Source organism: Mesoplodon bidens (genome assembly GCF_964165515.1).
Source record: "Mesoplodon bidens genome assembly, chromosome: 13".
NCBI classification, from domain to species: Eukaryota; Metazoa; Chordata; class Mammalia; order Artiodactyla; family Ziphiidae; genus Mesoplodon; species Mesoplodon bidens.
The window spans coordinates 9,482,250-9,489,210 of NC_138169.1; positions in this window are offsets into that span (position 1 = coordinate 9,482,250).

The window sequence follows — 6,961 nt, forward strand, 5'->3', positions numbered from 1 at the left end:
CGTTCATCCCTCTGCCCAGGCTGCAGCTGGCATCTGGATAGGGGTTGGTTGCTTAGCAACATGGGTGCAGATTCTGCCCTGAGTCAAGGGAACCATTTCCTCAGTCTTGGCTGCAGGAATTTCAAGGAGAACAGCTCCAGGATGGCCTGAGGGAGCAGGGCATGGGGAAAGTAGGAACAACTATGTCCCCGGGAGGGCATGGAGATGGGGACCCTCCTTAAGGAGAAGACTCAGCTTCAGGGACAGTGAAAGAGAACCAGGAGATCTGCGTCAATCATAAAGATGTTATTATTATGACCACAGCAACATTTCTTGAGCACTACCTGTGTGCCAGGCACTGTGCTAAGTGCTTTACAGTCTGTGATCCTTTCCAAACCTCAGGCAATAGGTTACTTTTATTATGTCCCTTTTGCAAATGAGGATCCAGGGCTCATGGAGGTTGACTTGTCACACAGTCAAAAAATGCAGAAGCTGGGATTTGAACCCAGGTCTTTCTTTTCTTTTTCTTTCTTTTTTAAAAAATAAGTTTATTTAATTATTTTTGGCTGTGTTGGGTCTTCATTGCTGTGTGGGCTTTCTCTAGCTGCGGCAAGCGGGGGCTACTCTTCCCTGCGGTGCACGGGCTTCTCACTGCGGTGGCTTCTCTTGTTGCGGAGCACAGGCTCTAGGCGTGCGGGCTTCAGTAGTTATGGAACATGGGCTTAGTAGTTGTGGCTCATGGGCTCTAGAGTGCAGGCTCAGTAGTTGTGGCGCACAGACTTAGTTGCTCCGTGGCATGTGGGATCTTCCTGGACCAGGGATATAACCTGTGTCCCCTGCATTGGCAGGCAGATTCTTAACGACTGCACCACCAGGGAAGTCCCAAACCCAGGTCTTTCTGACGCCCCATCTCAGTCCCCATTACAGCCCTGGCTGGGCACTTGATAGAGAAAATACACTATGGGGCTCCTAAGGCCCTGGGCAGCCTGCCCCACTCTCCCTGTCACTCTGCTTGCTCCAGACCTACTGTCTTGGCTTTATTTCCTCAAACACTCCTACCTCCTTTCAGCCACAGGGCCTTTGCACATGCTGTTCCCTCTGCCTAGGATGCTCTTCCATCTACTCTCTTCACTTGGTTTACTCCAACTCATCCTTCTGGTCTCCAGTGGAACATTACTTTATTCATTCATCCATTGATCCAAACCTAATTAATGGGTGCCTCCCAATGCCAGGTAAACATTAGCAAATAAAGTGTACATGACCCCAGGCTTCTTGGAGTTTATAAGCTAGTGGAAGAGATAATAGATGAATAGACAAGCCACAATTTTTTTTATTAGTTTCTGTTTATAACAAAGTGAATCAGTCATACATATACATCTGTTCCCACATCCCTTCCCTCTTGCATCTCTCTCCCTCCCACCCTCCCTATCCCACCCCTCCAGGCGGTCACCAAGCACCGAGCTGATCTTCCTGTGCTATGCAGCCGCTTCCCACTATCTATTTACCTTACGTTTGGTACTGTATATATGTCCGTGCCTCTCTCTCGCTTTGTCACAGCTTACCCTTCTCCCTCCCCATATCCTCAAGTCCATTCTCAAGTAGGTCTGTGTCTTTATTCCTGTTTTACCCCTAGGTTCTTCATGACATTTTTTTTCTTAAATTCCATATATATGTGTTAGCATACGGTATTTGTCTTTCTCTTTCTGACTTACTTCACTCTGTATGACAGACTCTAGGTCTATCCACCTCATTACAAATAGCTCAGTTTCATTTCTTTTTATGGCTGAGTAATATTCCATTGTATATATGTGCCACATCTTCTTTATCCATTCATCCGATGATGGACACTTAGGTTGTTTCCATCTCTGGGCTATTGTGAATAGAGCTGCAATGAACATTTTGGTACATGTCTCTTTTTGAATTATGGTTTTCTCAGGGTATATGCCTAGTAGTGGGATTGCTGGGTCATATGGTAGTTCTATTTTTAGTTTTTTAAGGAACCTCCATACTGTTCTCCATAGCGGCTGTACCAATACACATTCCCACCAGCAGTGCAAGAGTGTTCCCTTTTCTCCACACCCTCTCCAGCATTTATTGTTTCTAGATTTCTTGATGATGGCCATTCTGACTGGTGTGAGATGGTATCTCGTAGTTTTGATTTGCATTTCTCTAATGATTAATGATGTTGAGCATTCTTTCATGTGTTTGTTGGCAGTCTGTATATCTCCTTTGGAGAAATGCCTATTTAAGTCTTCTGCCCATTTGTGGATTGGGTTGTTTGTTTTTTTGCTATTGAGCTGCATGAGCTGCTTATAAATTTTGGAGATTAATCCTTTGTCAGTTGCTTCATTTGCAAATATTTTCTCCCATTCTGAGGGTTGTCTTTTGGTCTTGTTTTTTTTTTTGATTTTTTTTATTAGTTTCTGCTTTATAACAAAGTGAATCAGTCATACATATACATCTGTTCCCACATCCCTTCCCTCCTGCGTCTCCCTCCCTCCCACCCTCCCCATCCCACCCCTCCAGGCGGTCACAAAGCACCGAGCTGATCTCCCTGTGCTCTGCGGCTGCTTCCCACTATCTATCTACCTTACGTTTGGTAGTGTATATATGTCCATGCCTCTCTTTCGCTTTCTCGCAGCTTACCCTTCCCCCTCCCCATATCCTCAAGTCCATTCTCAAGTAGGTCTGTGTCTTTATTCCTGTTTTATCCCTAGGTTCTTCATGACATTTCTTTAATTCCATATATGTGTGTTAGCATACGGTATTTGTCTTTCTCTTTCTGACTTACTTCACTCTGTATGACAGACTCTAGGTCTATCCACCTCATTACAAATAGCTCAGTTTCGTTTCTTTTTATGGCTGAGTAATATTCCATTGTATATATGTGCCACATCTTCTTTGTCTTGTTTATGGTTTCCTTTGCTGTGCAAAAGCTTTGAAGTTTCATTAGGTCCCATTTGTTTACCTTTGTTTTTATTTCCATTTCTCTAGGAGGTGGGTCCAAAAGGATCTTGCTATGATTTATGTCATAGAGTGTTCTGCCTATGTTTTCCTCTAAGAGTTTGATAGTTTCTGGGCTTACATTTAGGTCTTTAATCCATTTTGAGCTTATTTTTGTGTAAGGTGTTAGGGAATGATCTAATCTCATACTTTTACATGTCCCTGTCCAGTTTTCCCAGCACCACTTACTGAAGAGGCTGTCCTTTCTCCACTGTACATTCCTGCCTCCTTTATCAAAGATAAGTTGACCATATGTGCGTGGGTTTATCTCTGGGCTTTCTATCCTGTTCCATTGATCTATCTTTCTGTTTTTGTGCCAGTACCACACTGTCTTGATTACTGTAGCTTTGTAGTATAGTCTGAAGTCAGGGAGCCTGATTCCTCCAGCTCCATTTTTTGTTCTCAAGATTGCTTTGGCTATTCGGGGTCTTTTGTTTTTCCAAACAAAGTTTGAAACTTTTTGTTCTAGTTCTGTGAAAAATGCCAGTGGTAGTTTGATAGGGATTGCATTGAATCTGTAGATTGCTTTGGGTAGTAGAGTCATTTTCACAATATTGATTCTTCCAATCCAGGAACATGGTATATCTCTCCATCTATTTGTATCATCTTTAATTTCTTTCATTGGTGTCTTATAATTTTCTGCATACAGGTCTTTTGTCTCCTTAGGTAGGTTTATTCCTAGATATTTTATTCTTTTTGTTGCAATGGTAAATGGGAGTGTTTTCTTGATTTCACTTTCAGATTTTTTATCATTAGTGTACAGGAATGCCAGAGATTTCTCTGCATTAATTTTGTATCCTGCTACTTTACCGAATTCATTGATTAGCTCTAGTAGTTTTCTGGTAGCATCTTTAGGATTATCTATGTGTAGTATCATGTCATCTGCAAACAGTGACAGCTTTACTTCTTCTTTTCCAATTTGGATTCCTTTTATTTCCTTTTCTTCTCTGATTGCTGTGGCTAAAACTTCCAAAACTAAGTTGAATAAGAGTGGTGAGAGTGGGCAGCCTTGTCTTGTTCCTGATCTTAGTGGAAATGGTTTCAGCTTTTCACCATTGAGGACGATGTTGGCTGTGGGTTTGTCATATATGGCCTTTATTATGTTGAGGAAAGTTCCCTCTATGCCTACTTTCTGCAGGGTTTTTATCATAAATGGATGTTGAATTGTGTCGAAAGCTTTCTCTGCATCTATTGAGATGATCATACGGTTTTTCTCCTTCAATTTGTTTATATGGTGTATCGCATTGATTGATTTGCGTATATTGAAGAATCCTTGCATTCCTGGAATAAACCCTGCTTGATCATGGTGTATGATCCTTTTAATGTGCTGCTGGATTCTGTTTGCTAGTATTTTGCTGAGGATTTTTGCATCTATATTCATCAGTGATACTGGTCTGTAGTTTTCTTTTTTTGTGACACCTTTGTCTGGTTTTGGTATCAGGGTGTTGGTGGCCTTGTAGAATGAGTTTGGGAGTGTTCCTCCCTCTGCTATATTTTGGAAGAGTTTGAGAAGGATAAGTGTTAGCTCTTCTCTAATGTTTGATAGAATTTGCCTGTGAAGCCATCTGGTCCTGAGCTTTTGTTTGTTGGAAGATTTTTAATCACAGTTTCAATTTCAGTGCTTGTGATTGGTCTATTCATATTTTCTATTTCTTCCTGAGTCAGTCTTGGCAGGTTGTGCATTTCTAAGAATTTGTCCATTTCTTCCAGGTTGTCCATTTTATTGGCATAGAGTTGCTTGTAGTAATCTCTCATGATCTTTTGTATTTCTGCAGTGTCAGTTGTTACTTCTCCTTTTTCATTTTTAATTCTATTGATTTGAGTCTTCTCCCTTTTTTTCTTGATGAGTCTGGCTAATGGTTTATCAATTTTGTTTATCTTCTCAAAGAACCAGCTTTTAGTTTTATTGATCTTTGCTATCATTTCCTTCATTTCTTTTTCATTTATTTCTGATCTGATCTTTATGATTTCTTTCCTTCTGCTAACTTTGGGGGTTTTTTGTTCTTCTTTCTCTAATTGCTTTAGGTGCAGGGTCAGGTTGAGATGTTTCTTAAGGTGGGATTGTATTGCTATAAACTTCCCCCTTAGAACTGCTTTTGCTGCATCCCATAGGTATTGGGTCGTTGTGTCTCCATTGTCATTTGTTTCTAGGTATTTTTTGATTTTCTCTTTGATTTCTTCAGTGATCACTTCATTATTAAGTAGTGTATTGTTTAGCTTCCATGTGTTTGTATTTTTTACAGATCTTTTCCTGTAATTGATGTCTAGTCTCATAGCATTGTGGTCGGAAAAGATACTTGATACAATTTCAATTTTCTTAAATTTACCAAGGCTTGATTTGTGACCCAAGATATGATCTATCCTGGAGAATGTTCCATGAGCACTTGAGAAAAATGTGTATTCTGTTGTTTTGGGATGGAATGTCCTATAAATATCAATTAAGTCCATCTTGTTTAATGTATCATTTAAAGCTTGTGTTTCCTTATTTATTTTCATTTTGAATGATCTGTCCATTGGTGAAAGTGGGGTGTTAAAGTCCCCTACTATGAGTGTGTTACTGTCGATTTCCCCTTTTATGGCTGTTAGTATTTGCCTTATGTATTGAGGTGCTCCTATGTTGGGTGCATAAATATTTACAATTGTTATATCTTCTTCTTGGATCGATCCCTTGATCATTATGTAGTGTCCTTCTTTGTCTCTTGTAATAGTCTTTATTTTTATTTTTTATTTATTTATTTATTTTTTGCGTTACGCGGGCCTCTCACTGTTGTGGCCTCTCCCGTTGCGGAGCACAGGCTCTGGACGCGCAGGCTCAGCGGCCGTGGCTCACAGGCCCAGCCACTCCGTGGCATGTGGGATCCTCCTGGACCGGGGCACGAACTCGTGTCCCCTGCATCGGCAGGCAGACTCTCAACCAGTGCGCCACCAGGGAAGCCCTAGTCTTTATTTTAAAGTGTATTTTGTCTGATATAAGAATTGCTACTCTAGCTTTCTTTTGATTTCCATTTGCATGGAATATCTTTTTCCATCCCCTTACTTTCAATCTGTATGTGTCTCTAGGTCTGAAGTGGGTCTCTTGTAGACAGCATATATATGGGTCTTGTTTTTGTATCCATTCCGCCAATCTGTGTCTTTTGGTGGGAGCATTTAGTCCATTTACGTTTAAGGTAATTATTGATATGTATGTTCCTATTCCCATTTCCATAATTGTTTGGGGTTCGTTATTGTAGGTATTTTCCTTCTGTTGTGTTTCTTGCCTAGAGAAGTTCCTTTAGCATTTGTTGTAAAGCTGGTTTGGTGGTGCTGAACTCTCTCAGCTTTTGCTTGTCTGTAAAGGTTTTAATTTCTCCATCAAATCTGAATGAGGTCCTTGCTGGGTAGAGTAATCTTGGTTGCAGGTTTTTCTCCTTCATCACTTTAAATATGTCCTACCACTCCCTTCTAGCTTGTAGAGTTTCTGCTGAGAGATCAGCTGTTAACCTGATGGGGATCCCCTTGTGTGTTATTTGTTGTTTTTCTCTTGCTGGACAAGCCACAACTGCATGGGAAACTTTCCCTGACTCCTCTGCCCCTAGGCAAGAATAATTATCAATTATTTGTATGATTATTTATTTAATGCTGGTCTCCCCTTCTAGCATGTAGGTTCTGCGAGGCCAAGGACTGTGAGGCTGTACTGTGAGTGTCAGTACTATTATTATCCCCACTTTATAGATGAGGAAACTGAGGCACAGAGAGTTTGAGCAACTTGCCTAAGGCAAGAGCTGGTAACTGGTGGAGCAAGGATTTGAGCTCATGGCTCCAGGGCCCATGTTTTCAATCAGCAGGTTATGAGCAGTTTAGGAGGAAGGAAGAAAGAAAGAAAGAAAGGGAGAGAGAGAGAGGGAGGGAGGGAGGGAGGAAAGAGAGGGAGAAAGAAAGAAAGAAAAGAAAGAAAGAAAGAAAAAGAAAGAAAAAAGAAAGAAAGAAAGAAAGAAAGAAA